Below are 16,148 nucleotides of genomic sequence, written 5' to 3'. Positions count from 1 at the left end.
ACCGGGTGCTTGGGCGGGATTTAGGAGTGCAGAAACGGCTCTGCGGCCCTCTGCGTGTGTGTGGGTCTTGCAACGCGAGACATTACCGAAAACCGACAGATGGTTAGTAGTGCTGCGTGGTTGCCGGAATATGCACACGCGGTAGGATCCTGCTGGCCCGTCTGTCGTCCCGAAGCCGCATGAAGCGCGTGACAGTTTGTGTGACCGTGTCGTTTTCGGTCGCGAATGAAGGCGGAACGCGGCGCGCCATAAGTAAATGAAGTCCTACCATTAAATTAGACTCAATCTTAAGTATCGTCACGGTGATTTGTAGCGATTTCTTTATTAATGCTACTTTGCATCGCTACTTTCGGTTTGCCACCAGCCATAGCCAGCTGCGAAGGGGGAAATTATCGAGAAGAGAACCCCGCGAGAGGCCAGACGGCGTAACGATGATTGAGATATTTATGCTTATCGTTTAACGTTGTCCTTTGATTTCCGGTTGCAACTCGCAACCGACACTCATCCGGTTTTATTTTCGCCCCGTAAGGGAAACATGCTAGTTTAACTAGCTGCAGCGATAGCGCCTGTCTTGGCAGCCATTGTTTAAAAGTTGATTGTGGGGTGTTGTGTGTGCTTTTGGGGTAGCGTTGTGTGGTGTCTCGCACGGGGCCATTGAATGCTTATTTTATAGCATTAAACCTATAAATTAATAAACCGTTGCGCCGGAATGTTTATGCCCCGCCGGGAGGATTTTCTCGAAAACCCTTAGAGCAGCAACCTCCCGAAGCGATTAGATATGCCACGATAAGAGGAATGTACAAGTCGCGTACCGAAGGTATGCCGCGCATACAGGCTGACCATTATCACTCTTTGGAGCGAGAAGCAGCGAAACTAAATGAGCGTCCCGTATTGAAGTTCCGTACTCCTCGACAAGAAAAAAAAAACATAATTAAGCCGTACTGTCCTATGGTGGCAGTGTTAGCCACTTTCAACACTATGCTGCTGTTTCTGTGTCATTCAACTCACGCCTCTATCTCGGCCAAATGGTTAAAATTGGCACGTTTGTTTTTGCGGCGTTTTTTCCCCTCGCTTCTTGCGCACTCTCCCCATGGCATCCAAATGGCTACCAGCCTCCATCCCAACCCGCTTCCAAGCCGCCGGTCAAAGTGTTACGGATCGAATCGATGAGCTACAGCCCAATCGATAGCCCTGTAGGCAATTTTGCAGACCAGTAGTCAAAATGATAAACGGTCATTTTCCTTTCGCACTGCTACCATTCCGGTTCCCGGGTCGCGAAGAACGGCTGCGGTTGTCCATGCGCTAGGCAATGGGGAGCAGGCTCTTTCTCGCCCTGTTGCGCTCCTCCGGATATTCGCAGGATTCTCGAATCGGGGTTTTTCTCCCGTAACGAAGGGACGATCGAGACTGGGTTTGCATTTCATCATCGAAAAACCAAACAAGACAGCCGATATTCAAACTAGCGCACACCAGGGATGAGTTTTTTTTTTGTTATTGTGCGGCGTTTGCCAACGAAGAAGTGATGCTAACATGGAACCAGGAGCAAAGAGGGAGCATTCTTCTTTCGAGTGTTCATTATTGCATGTGTTGCGTGGCGATTGGGAACAGGAACGGTGGTGCCTGCGGCGGCCATGGTAAATGGGTGCCTTCAAACAAGTGATCGTTTTTTAGTACGTGCAAGATTGGACGATTGGACCGCCAAGGGGGATCGAATGTCGCAATGCTGTGGCGTTTGCAAATGTTTCCGAATTTTGAGAGATTTAGTTCCGTTTTAATCATTCTGCGTATTGTAAATATGGGTTTAATTCCGAAACGTTGCTGAAAAAATAATGTTGGAGCAGTGAACATCACCGACTAATTAGTTATATTGTTTAATTTACTTTTATGTCCTCATCAAATAAACACATCGAAAAGATGTTAGGAAAAAATAGAGTCTCTTCTACGATATTCTCCACAAGGTCCAGGCCTTGTTGATATGTGATAAGATATTATTATTCATATTCTATCTAATTATGAATAGTATGCTGACCTCCATTCTCCTGGAGATTTCTCAAAACAACCATTTACAATTCGCTACTTCGAATTTCTCGAAGACTTGTGAACTCTCCAAGACCGTGACCTAATTTCTCGAAGACGCAAGTTTTGACATTTATATCATGTGTTCTTAACAAAATTTTCACATTGTAAATTCTTGATTTTTATCATCAAAATACTAGCAAATGTTCGCCATTTTGTATACAATAAATTGATATACCTCTATGATCAAGTACGATTCTCGTACTCCAGTATAGTTTTCAGAAGAACAGAATTAGCTTTGGAGTATTTTTAAACTGGAATTATATCGTCTTTATTTAATATTTTTGAGTAAATCGATAATTTCGCAATTCACATCAATTTGTTTCACTCCATTCATTAAACTTTGCTGGGACACTCTGCGAATTTCACGCGCAACGGGTGTGTGGTGATTATTATCAATCCCTTAGAATTTTTTTTTGATACAGCCAATTCGCCGTGTGTCTATTGTTGCTGGTTCAGTACGTCGCAGGATGCCACTGTTTAATATCTGAGAAGTTTCCCTGAGGTTTTATTCATTTTGTTATATAAAAATTAGCAAAGTAAAGCATCTTATAATCATTATTCAGATTGGTGACGTATTACTTGAATCCTCATTCTCATATAATTCTCATATCTCGCTGCTATGTTGGTCAATATCCACAGTTCTCAGGTTCGGTAAATGATACACCATTTTGTTCAATGAAAAACGAGTGACGTAAGCAAGTCCAAAAAATGTGTCATAATTGGTTATAATAGCATTCAGCGTGAATTAGAAATAATGCTATCGTCGGGAAATTATAAATTTCCACTACATGCCATAAATCAATTAAATTAAACGTCAAACAAACGTCCCAGGAAAAGGTAAATTAATCCAAACGCGAAAAACAAATCGATAGAAGCAAACCACACCATTCATCATATTATTATCGCAGTCAAACATACCTTCAATAAATTATTGCCTGATCAAAGATTTGTCTTAACGCTGGTACGGATGATGTTTGCGCGCCTTGCTACTACCGCAACCAGCGCCATGCACACGCGTCCACAGATCGATCATCAAATCATCGGACGGGAAGTCAGCACGTACGCCGAAACGGTTCGACGTTTGTAGTGCAATCGTTTCAATTTCATAACTTTCGTACGTTCGACGTTTTTGGCCCGATAATCGTGTCCTGTGCCCTACCCAACCGGAGACACACCAGGGCCCCGCGGTCCGGAGCTCTTTTGCATAACAAACATGCTCCAGCTCTAATCCTGTTTATCCGCCTCCGGATTTACCGGCACGCCGCATCGAAACAGGTTCGCCACGGAAAGGTACACGGCGGCAGATTGCTGCTGTATCCGGAGGTGGACACATTTTCGCGTCCACATGTCACGTCCTGTGGCAGCCCTGTCGCGTCGTCCACCGTCCACCGCCCAGTGACTGCGGCTCATCGTTTGCCGGTGGATCGTCGTGATTTATAGGGGTAGAATCCGCTTGTTAACGACACATTCACACGTCCCTCCTCCCTTGGCCGACCGGTGCGTACGGCGAGCAAAACAGCGGTTTTGTCGGTGGCTTCTTGCTTGATTTAATGCACCGGCGTTACTGTAGCACAAGCGCTGAGCAAACGGTTCCAGTTGGTGTAAAAACTCGTGGAACATCCACGCGTGAACGCGAGAGATGGATGGTTTGGTTCGGGAAAGTAAACCTCCCCCTAAAAAAAAAAACGCGAAAAACTTTCCGTCTTCCGACCTGACGGATGGTGCCGCTACCCCGTCGAATCCCGGTTCTATCGCCCGGTGACCTCTGCCCCCTCCGTACCGCGGTCGTGAGTGTCCACCACGAACAAGGGCGTGTGCATATGCGGGAGGATGCAATGGAACGATGACAGGAAAAAATTAAAATTCCTTCGCACGAAATCTCACCGCGCATCACGTACGTCGGCACGTCGGCTTATGGTCGGGTTCTCTCCCTTGCGGCATGCCCAAAGCCACTCGGGCAAGCGACCCGGCAGAATACGAAATTGGTCCCCAAAAATCACCTTTTTCCCGCGCCAAATCCCGTGCATCCAATTCGGTTGCAATCACATTCAGATCAACTGTCGTCGCGGCCGGGACTGACGTGTGGCGCTGTTTCGCGTCTGATGTGTATGTGGCCGGGAGGCTCGACTTTTTGGACATTATTTTTCACTCCATCTTTGAACGTTTGCGACACGGAAGCTATATGCTGTGGAAGGCATATTTACATGCAAGCAAAACCGTTTGGTGATCTACCGACCGGCCAGTACGTTCCATATTATATGTAAATGGTGGGGAATAATGCCTTTTTGGTGAGGTCGTAAACAATATATGTGTGTGAACTGAATGTTTTATGTGACATTTTTGTAGATCATATTCTATCAACTGTTTTTATAAACAATTAAATAAAGTACATTACCTACTCAAAGACGTCGCACGTGACATGAAATTGTTCTCCTCAGCTATCTTTATACTCCGCAGCCTTTTATGTCGCAACAACGTTTCTCAATAACATTACAAAACTATCTAGTTGTTTATAGTTTCTTCATGTTCAACTTTAACTGTTGCAGCCCAGGATATACTGCAATGAATGACAACACAAAAGAGTCAATAGAATTGAACATTTTCCCATACTGTCCATAACAGCGATTTCACTTTCCTTCATCCATTATCGAATGCTTGACACGTTTACATTTCTCAAATACCGTTTGGGTACATGTATTTATGGAATGCTTGTTTTTCGCTTTTTCTCGTTGCAGGTAAGAAACGTCCCTCATCTTCCAGGCACATGTTAATGAATCCGACACGTGATCGTGATGAAGTTCCAGTCGGTGTGGACAAGCTGATGGAGAAAAAACACAACCCTTATCGCGCTGTCTCACCCGTGGAACTTGCTGCTACTTGTTGTATATATTTTTTATTATAAACTGATTAGTTTATTGATTGTCGTATTACGCCAAATTACCTTTAATCCTATCACGGCGCCGGTGGCCACCAATCGGCAAACGAGGCCAGATGCGTACCGGCGTCTACAGCGATGCTTCCACCGATGTTGCCGCTTTCAACCGGCCGACTTATGTTTCCTATGTTTCCCTTCCGATCGCTCGTGATGGGGCTTCTCCAGCGTGGTGGGTATATGGGGCTTAGGATTTTGTTTATCGCCACCCAGACTTGTCGATGCGATGCTTCGCCCGCTTTTTTGCCCAGCAAAACCGCCATTTTTCAAGCCAATCCTTAAGCTTGGCCTGTGCGCCTGTGCGTACTGTTTAATCCCTCCCTGTGTGCCCTGTTCGCGCAACTCAACGCGCAAAGCGCAACTCTGAACGATGCGAAACTGCGACGCGATGACGGCACTGCACATTTTGAATAGCTATAAAATTTCAATAAAAACCACCTATTAATACACTCCGCATTAGGGGAGCCATCGTCGGGTTGATTGGAATGGGGACACGACGGGGGCTGTGGGCTGGGCATGCACGGGACACCATTATATGCAAATCAGCTGTTTTGTTTTCCCTCCCTTGCGAACCAATTTCCCTTCAGTGGTCCGTTCTGGGTGCCGTCGGGCCAGCAGACAAGAATGCAATAAAAAAAATCTGCATACAACCCAGGCTATTGGAGGTTCGCTCTTCAAGACTTCTCGAGCTCTCTCTCGCTGCTTCTCGCTTTGTCACATCGGAAGATGTGCTCGTAGCGTTTGGACGAGAAAATCGAAAACGGCTCGATAACAAAGCGGGCTGCGGGAGAATGTTTTAAAAATTTCCTTACAACCAGCGATCAACACAAAACCTCTGGCGCGCATTGGGAGCCAGCATTGTGAAACGAAACGCTCTTCCCTCCCGAAAAAAAAACCAGTAGCGCTGGCAGTTATGTGCAATAAAACGAACGTTTCGGTAAGACGTCGAGGGCGACCACGAATGAACGCTGACGACAACTGCAACTGCAAACCGCAAAATGCAAAGTGCACGGCCAGCCAGCGTCGCTTGCCGACTGCGACGTTACGAATTTATGAGCCCGCAACCGCCTCCCTTGCATGCATGCAGTTTGGGTTTTGCCTTTTTTAATACGATTTCAACGAAAAGCCCTGAGAGGGGTAAGGATCATTCCTTTCGTGTTTGGAAGTATATTTCTTTCCGTTTTGTTCTGTGTAGTTACATTCGAACACTGTAATTAACGTGGTGCGATGGGGAGAGGACAAGGGACAGATAGAGATACTGCGGAAGATGAGGAAGTCGTCGAATCACTCCCTCAATATATTTGCTGGACGAGTCTGTTTATCTTGAGCTGTGTCCGTTTTCGCATACCATTTGTGGTACCGCAAGCAGTTTTGGGCCATTCGTTTGCTTTTGTTTTGTCTTTTGCTCTTTTTTAGCAGTATTTTGATAGTGATTGTGTGCGCATGGAGACATACTGATCAAGTTCCAACGTGCCGATTAATAGTTTATCTCGTGGTCGAATGGTTAGCAGACAGTCCTAGTCTGTATGACGTGTGGCGGCGTCACATGTTCGAGCCTCGTGTCCAGCGGATTTAATAATGTAAAAAAATAATTTAATAATGTTAAAAAAAAATAGCAAAAATTATTAATGTTCAATTAATGATGTTGATTAATAATAAGTTAAATTAAACATATTAATAACTCTTAACGTGGGGTGCATACATCAAACAATCGACTTTAATATCTCTCAAACAGTTAATCCGGAGTCAGTTGACCTGATCAGCAAGGTAAGGTTCCAGTGGATAAGCCTCCATCAAAACACGAGAAAAACTAATTAAAGATTTGGTTCAACGCTAATATGGACATAGAACAACAGCACAGATAGCAAATAACACAGAGATAGAAGTAGGTGTTGCCTTAAATTTCTTTGCAAATGATTTTATTTTTCGGTACTGTAAAATCATACCATCAAGTCAATCTATTTAAAATTTTCAACTGTCAAGTGCAATGTACCAAAAGATTAAATTTGTTAATATCAATTTATGATTGAAAAAGGGGTTTATCAAAATTAATATTAAATTAATAATACTACAATTTTGTACACCTAAATGTAAGTGCTTTGCCGTATGATTAGAAGGAAAAAAGGAAAAGGCACAAAATTCGAATTCTGAACATTGTTTTCCTTCTTGCGCTTGCGATCCACAAACAAAAACCAACGATCACTCTCCACAATGCCCCAAACTCTAACGCACTCTGCCCTCCCCAACTGGAGAAGTGTTTGAAGAAGAACACCCGGTAAAGGACACACGATCATTTAGCACGCGTAACCACATTTCGCGTTTTCTCGCACCGTTTCGCCACACCGTTGATATATTGCTGACCGGGTTTTAATGAAATAATTAATTCATTTCATGTTTCATTAGGCTTAACGTACAGCCTCGCACAATGTGGTACGCTTTCCTGGCGTTCGTGGTGTTTTCGTGGAGCAAACGAAACGAGATGCGGCGACGGAAGTATCGAAAAAAGGAAGCAACCCTTTTTGGGGTTGGTATCTCATTCGCGTTTGTTGGATTTTGGCACACTTTTTCGAAGTCGCTTTATCGTCGTTGTCTGGAATCGTTAACACCTTACGGTGACGCACGCATGTTGCGCACGGCTGTTTGTTTTCCTCGTTCCGTCTGTGCGTTGGTTCTGGTTGTGGGTGGATGTTGAACCGTGTTCAGCCAATTTCTGTTCGACTTTTGTTTCTGTCCGCACTACCTCATCCTGCGATAAGCATGCGGTTTTGTTTGTGATAGATTTCCCACAACGATTAACAATTCCAAAAATGTCGCAGGGATGCTCCAAAAGGGACATGGCGCAACGGTTTAGAGTGGTCAATATAAATCAACACACGGTTCCTTTTTTTCCAACACGGTTCACGCTAATGGGTACATTCGTTACAGCAAAGTGTAACGCAGCGCAACCGTCACCGGTATAAAGGATTCCGTACCACAAACGAACCTCATTGGAAAGGCGTAGGATTTCTCGGTTTTATGTTTTCTCTTTCGGGTGAAGTAATCGATCTTACCATGGGCATTCATTAGCGATTCGGGAGCTTTCAGCACGGGCTTTCTTAAGCCACTTGTACGAGACGCCACCGCGACATACCCATGAGCGCACCAAGGACATTCTCAAATTAGGATCGTACCATGTACGGCTTATCAGACCCAACATCCCCGCAAGCACAAATTAATCACCCTTTTGCTGCCGGCAGACATGTAGTTGCGGGTGTTGTCTGCCAAGGTCAGCCGACGCGAACCCGAACCGTCGAAAGCCTTCGCTTCGTGACACAAAACAGCGGCAAAGTGATGATTGACGATACGATCGTACGGTGGAGCAAAATCTTCGCAACCAAACGACACAACAACTAAAACACACGCTCCAGTTTGGGCAGGTTGTCATCGCGACATCTTTCGCCAAACAGCATTCGGAGCAGCAAACGGGCGGCCAACGGTGGACGCCGACTTCATTTGCATTATGCAAATGAGACCCGGGTGTAGCCGCGTGTGCGAAAAGCGAATTCACGAATTCCCGAAAAACGCCCAGGCGCGCTCTCGTGACCGTTACCCTGCTGGCCACGATGCCGGGACAGACGATGAAAGGATGCTCTCGTCCACAGCTCGTCCCGTTCCGTTTGATTGCCCATTACGTCAGTGCATTTTTTGTGATTAATTTTTGATTAAGCTTATGGTCGATTTCGGTTGATTGCGCTAAATGGATGACATAGATTATCGAAACGATATCGATGTGATTTTGGGCTGTGTGGCACGAACACATTTAAGGACTGTGGGTATAAATAGAATGTTTTGGGTTTTGGAAAATGGCCTGTTGTTAAATTTAATTTGCTTCCCTGGAACCCAAGCAAGAACGCGATGATACAGTTAGCGATTTTTTTCTGATAATTAATAGAGGGTTACGGTATGTTTCGAAGTCCTGCGTAAGTTTTAGAAACATATGGAATACAAGATAAATATCGCAGTTCCTCGTTAATAGGCTGCAGTTATTCCTCAGAGGCGCATCTCATTCACAGATCTCAGTATTCTTAAGTGCACTGCTGACGCACTATCATGATAAGAGTGATTCCTCTGGCAATTTGGGAGTTGCTTCTATTTCGAGAGTTATACCTAATGAATTTTTTGGGAAGACTTCTTCGTTTGAATTTTTGATGAAGTATCAATCAAATCTTAAGTCATAAATCCACGTAGACTCAAGAATCTTCAAAGTCTCAAGAATTCTGATATAATCATAAATCCTCAACGATTCCAACGAATATTCCATGTACTATTAGCATTCGACTGCGTAGACCAATTGAGCTGACTTTTTTTATTAGTAAAATCTGGAGATTCATGAATCTTAAAATATTTTTGAATTTTCGGGGATATATGAATCCTTGAAGATATTGGAATCTTTGGAAAGTCATTGATGTAGGGGGATTCATCCTCAAAAATATATAATTTCGACGATTCATCTTCCAGGATTCATGACTCTATGAGGAGTCATAAATGTTCAGAACAGAGATTCAGAGCCATTAAATCAATTTTTAAATCAATAAATCATTATTCTGAATCAGATGCACATGCACATGATTTTTTTTTTTGTATTATGAAAACGCAACATAATAGCAAAGGGTAAGAAAATCCTTCCTAACCGATGAAACATTTCCCGTAGAAAGTTTCGCGGGTTTGTTTCATACGGATATGCATGCCGCACCTGCCTAAAGGTTACCGTTTAAATGGTAAACCTTTCACGCAATAGCGTTACTCTATTAAATAACTACTCTTTTAGCTGCCGGGCGTGCATTTGCGTTCACTATTTACACTGCCACACGCGGCACGGGTGGTGTGCTTTATCTTTCCCCTGTACCGAGGCTTCAGACTGTCAAAACTGACGGCTGTACCGATTGATCATGCTGCCCGCCCGGAAAGTACACAGCTCGGCTCGGCGTAACCGATATGTGAAAACGCGTAAAGATCAGGTGTTACCAGCCGTTCCGCCATCGCGAGGTGTGAAAGAACCCGGCCTCCGTGTGGAAGACAGTGTTGCAAGTGTTGCGGTAACCGGTCCAAATTGTACCGGGAGCAGGCCAATGGTTTTGGCAGCTGACGGTGAGATGCTTGTGCACGAAGCGAAGCAAACCAACCCTCGCGGGCAGAGAAATCTCCGCCAGGAAGCCAGGTCGAAAGATTGCAACGGGTGTGTTCCGTGTCACTTTCGGTTCCCTTCGCCCTGACATCGCCCGTTCGTTCGTGTGTGCGTGGTTGGGTGTTGATATTTTGACAACCCGTTGAAATATCGCCACGAACGTACGGCGGGGACGGTACCAGTCTCCAGATTGCAAAATTTGTGCGAATGTTCGAGACTATTAGCCACCGGAGGGCATGATTCTGGGTGTAGATATTGGTATGGATCTCCTGGCCTGGAACACAAATGGCACGATTCCCACCCCGAACCAGCCGGGGCGGTTCGTGCTCGTTTCAAAAATGGATGGTAAACGTATGATAATTTGTTACGGCCAAGTCAGTGAGCATCGCTATCTAAATTGTATTAGCATTTCGCGACCCTATCAACGACCGTATCGACGACGAGCTGCAGGCGAAGATTCTGTGACATAGCTGCTGGAGGAGTGCATCTTACATGGAACCGCGCTTCCTTTATCCCGCGTATTTGCAACCGACCGGGACAGTGCCTATCGTCTCCCGATAGAAGTGCAACTTTGTAGTGAGACACACCGTGTTCTAGTCGAGTCGAGGGCTCCGTACGATTGAGTAGCGGATAGTGTTTGCGCGAGTATGTAAATTGCACCCATAACAGGCAGATCGGGATGTTCTGTTGCCGGCAGATATTCCTTTGGTAAACCTTCCGTCTAGTTAAGCTATTTGAAGACTTGCCGAGGGGGTTGTTGGAGCTACAAGGCCCTTGTAGCTTAGCATAGCAGCGTCATGTTCTTTTGTTCTGGGTGCGCGGATACCATGGGTAGCACCGGTACAAAAAAAAACAAAGCTAATAGTCGGTGACTTTAATTGCAAACTGCCTCCATTCCATTACTGTAGCAAAACGGTTTATTTGGCTATATTTGTCCACTGATGGAGTTCGTACCGTTCCGCACAGGATTTCCCATGCTGCCTGAAGCATAGGAGCGGTAGCATTGGGCGGAGATGTCGCAGTGCCGTGAGTGCGGAACGGATGGCTTCTCACTACCTGAGAGACCTGCACGATGCAACCGTCATAATTGAATCATTGCCGGTAGGCATTTTAATTGCATTTGACCATTGGCCATTCAGGGCCCGGCCGTGGGCAACTCGATGGTGGCGCTTGGACGAGACAAGCATAAGACCTACACAGAACCCTGGTTACTGCACGTAGACAGCGCGTAATCCTAAGCAGATAATACGATGCCATAATAATCCGTGAGTTACACAGCGTAAACCCCGAACGGAACGTTGCCGCTTGCTTGCGGGATCTGAGCGAGGTGAAGTGTGGTGAACGTCCAGCAGGACGATAATGCGGTGATGAGTGGAAATTCCTGCACCAATCGGCAAATGGTTACAATCATCACGTCGGTCCACCCGGCGGTGGACGGTTGACGCCGAACACGTTCGTAATTAAAATACCGCTCATATTTTGTTTAATTGATTTCAATGATACAGTCTCTGCGTCAGCTTCATCGCCGCGTGACTTGCGTGCCTGCACTGCCAACGGCATTGGTCCAACAAACACCTCATCCGGACCACAATGCGCCACCCGACCGTACCGGGATGCAGTTTTCCATTAGGCCTTCGGGTGCCGCTTTTAAATAATGTGTAATACGGTTTAAGGCATGCTATTAAGCTGGTTTCACTGCACAAGTTTTGCTTAATTGTTAATTTTGCAATTTTTTTGTGCGCTCTCGTATGTTGCTAATTTTTACCTTCGAGACCTTAAGACAGTGGCTGTACGTTACAATGTTTACGAGTTCCCGTGCTAGGGGTCAGCGCGATTATGAGCGACCAAAGGAGTTACAGAACTTACCGCAGCCGTCATTTGGCGGCTAGGACCACCTGACGAGTACATTTGTACGAAGGATAATGGAGGTTCTGCTGTCAACATGGAGCATTTATTTCTGTTAATAAAATGATCTGCAGAATTACCTACTTAGGTATTGGCTTCCTGCTGCACAATGGTTAGATCTGCTACTTGAAGATCGGAATTTTAAGGCAGATTTATTTCTTATTACGCGTAGGTATTTTTAAAAACGACTTGTAAATATATATCTACATTAATTCTTACTAAAACTCTCCTAGACCACCTTTATATAGGCAGACATATTTCACAATTTATTTCACGTTCTTCTAACGACTTGTGTAACTCCCATAAACTCCTGTTGTAAGCCATCCCCTTTGATCTATCAGACAGCAGAAAAATAAGCTTCCCATTTTCCTTAAAACAGCAAACCCGCCTAAAGACAAACTGCAAACCAGACATCGTGGTGAGCTATTCGCTTATCAAATTTCACGTCAAGTTAACTACGATGGGAATTACTCTTACGCTGCCATATGCACTGCACAGTCGATGCAGCGAGTTAAACACCGAACCTCCAAAGACCAAAGGTTCCCCAAAGAGTGCATCAAGGGTCTAAACGGCTTTCCCACCGTATCACTTGTGCTCTCTAATCCTTTGTTTATGGTAATGAAATCCCCGCTTTACATGGGGATCCCGGAACGATCCCGCGCAGTGGCATGCGATGCTAGATTTTCTCAACTTATTTGCACTCCTGGCATCGTGGCATCGATGTCGTCGCCGCTCGTTCTTTAGTTAACCTTCCGGCCCTTTCCTCCTCCGGAACCATCAACCATCCGGCGACATCAGTGAAAGTAAACGATTTGATCTTTACTGATCTCGCGACACCCCAATGGGATCCGATGTCTTGTTGTGTGTCGCTGGCACGGTACACCGTCGTACGGCAACATATCTAGCGATCTGAAAACTGTGCACCATGCTTGGATCACCTTGGAAGGCAGATATTCTCGATCTCGTGGGTACCGCTGGAGAGGAGAGATTGGGTGAGAAAATCCGACGGCTTGCAACAATGGCATGTAGCGGTTGTCACCTTGTTCGGATAATTTACGAATTTGTCATCTTCGCCTCGAGCTGTATCCGTTGGCTGCAGCTCTGTCTACCTATCAACGGTGTAGGTGGACCACAGCACGAGTGTCCTTCCGATATGGAGTAACTAGATGATAGGAGGGAGGAAGAGGATGGTCTCGATGGGGTGGAAAAATGTTTTACAGAATATGTTGTACAGCGCGTTATCCAATGTTTGCGACGATGCGCTCGCCGATGATGAAGATCACGAATGGTGATGGTGGTCGCAGCGTGGTGTGCTGACTGGATGTAGTCCCGAGCATAGCTCGCACCGTTGCAGACGTGCACAACACCGATTAACGATTCCATATCGCGATGTACAAGTGCCAGACGATAACCTTTCGCTGATATCTTTTAAACTAACAAATAATTGCGAAACCGAACGTTCAGGCTCTGGTGGAAACTGCGGGAACACAAAACAAAAAGCCTACTCTTGAAAAGGTTGTTTGGCGAAGGAAGGAACGGAACCGATCCGGCGCTGGAGGTCTATATTAAATTATTGTTTTTTTTTATAACCCTCCCGAACGGCGGTTGTGAAAGTCGGCCTCACCTCTGCATTATCGCGATTCCGGGCCTTGAGGAATGGTCACAGAACAATAGTGCGCGCGATCGATTATCGATCGTTCGAAACGATGGGGATTTGTTACTTTCCTAGCACACACCTTAGTTGATGTGTTATTTTGTTGCATTTTGTCGATGAGAAAGTCTTTTTTTTTGGCGTCCGGGACGGTTTAAAACCAACCGAAAACCAACAATAACAAAACTATCTTGCCAGTGAAAGGAAAGTAAGATGTGTCACTACGGGATACGGGCCGGGATCAAAACGGGAACGAACGGACAGATCTGTACGCTTAAATGGGTTAAAAATGTCAAATATGTTTGTCTGCTACAACATTGTTCCCCAAATGAAATGAAAAATGCACCGTCAATTCGGTCAAATCTCGGCCACAATGTATGCATTCGGGAAGCATTTCATTCTATCTTTTCACCCACCGGGACTGGGCCCAACCGGTAACAGTTCCGCGCACGGACGGGGAGCTGTTGCAAGAAAATCGATACAGTACGGTACATGGGCGTCGGCGCAAGGGCGAAACGTTTGCTTCGTCCGAGCGAAGGTCGCTTCAACGATCGATAAGGTCCGTCACATTTCTGCAGCGGTCGGTAACGGCGGAAGGTCGACTGCGACTCTCTGGTACGAGGTGGCCCCCCGAAACCCGGAGCTTAACTTTGTAACTCCACTTTTGCAGCTGCAACGCTGGATGATCGCGCGGATAAACGGTTTCATGAGCGTTCGTATGCTTTCGACCTCTCGTTCCCCGTGGACAAGTCGCAGTTCGTCGCATTTTTAATCGATTGCGGCAGCAGGAAATGGTGACCGCGCGCAAGGGAAGTGGATTGTGGAACCCTTTTCTCCACCCGTACAAAGGGCGGAGAAGGGAGTGCGCAGGAAAACGAGTGGAGTGAGGCAGGAAAAATCCATTAAAACATTTTGTAGATATGCCGGGGAGAACATCTTAACTTAATAAGAAATCCAAACCAGAACCGTCACGACGACCCACACAGGGATGGATCGATGCTTCGGATCGATCGGTTTGGTGAAAGGGTGCTAAGGGACAGACGGCAAGAGGAGCACTTGTCAGCACGGGTGTACGGCGCGGTACGGTGTGGCAGAAACTCGGCCGGGGCAACGCTGAACAACGTCGTCGTACATGATGTCTTGAAAAAACCAATATTGATACATATCCTGTGGTTCGCATCGGCGTCATCCTGCCCGAACGTGGTGAGGATAGCCGTCCGAAGGGTTTGCTTCAGCGTTGCTTCAGCGCTGTTGGTACCGTGTGCGCAGCACGCTTTGTCCACCCATTCCTTGTTCCCTCCTGCGTTTCACGTTATCCATTTCCAGTTGATCCAATTGCGTTGCGAACCTTCGGATTCTTGGCTGACGCTTGGCAAGAAACGGTCTCCTTCAGCCACTTCCACCATCACTCACCTATCCCGCAGCTGCATCCTGTCGTTTGCCTCGACGTTGTCATATTTTGTTGATCATCATCTTCCATGATCCACCCACCCGGCCTGTATAACGTTGTGCGGATGCGAAGGGTTCTATATTTTTTTGTTGTTATTCCATCCCAGAATGTGTATAGCAACAATCTTCACCTTTGTGTATGTGTGCACCCTGGATTGAAGGGAGTTCCACTTTTCGATTTCGTTCCGCGAATGACCGGGACTGCAATGGGGAACAACCACGGAAAAGAGGGAAACCGGGAAGGCGATGGAAAAAAACACAACCTGACCACGGCCGTCCAGACAGGAAGCCAGAAATGGTGCTACCCTACCGTGCGCCTGCTGTCTGTGCCTGGTAGAAGGTGGTTTGGAATTTTTGCGTAAAAAGGTTTTTTTTGTTGTATTGCTTTTCGCCCGGATCGGCGAGCAACCAAGCCGAGTGCTGGTGCTTCAATTTTCGATAACAATCATCCTGCTTTCGCAGTGTAATGAAATGGTAGCGAAATTACTATTTTTGTCCCGACCGACTTCGACGAGACGGTTCAGAAGTTCCTGCTAAAAAAAACACAACCAACAGGAAAAGGTAGTTCGGAAAGCAATTGTCGACCACACGTAACCGGTACCACTCCCCCCTCCGTTCCCGCTTGTGGTAAGGGTCCAATAAATGGGCTCAATTTGATGATCTCCGGAATGCCTATTCCGTGCAGATGGTTTCAACCGGTAACGTATATTAATAAAACGATGGATGGCGCAAGGATAACGCGCCCAAATGAGCTCCCTTCTGTGTGGGGCTGTAGCCTGTAGCTGTCCTGTGCGCAAAACGGTGTATGTATTGCAGCTGTAGATCATCTCTGTTTTACGGTTCAATCAAGAGCAAAAATTCAATCTTCTCTCGGAAGTGGTATATTGGTGAAAGTTAATCTGCTAATAATTGGTGCGCGCTAGTTTCGCATAACACAGCACGGCAACAAACGACTGATTGGTGCGTAC

This window comes from Anopheles moucheti, chromosome 2 (genome assembly GCF_943734755.1).
Source record: "Anopheles moucheti chromosome 2, idAnoMoucSN_F20_07, whole genome shotgun sequence".
Classification (NCBI taxonomy): domain Eukaryota; kingdom Metazoa; phylum Arthropoda; class Insecta; order Diptera; family Culicidae; genus Anopheles; species Anopheles moucheti.
This window is presented reverse-complemented; position numbering follows the sequence as displayed.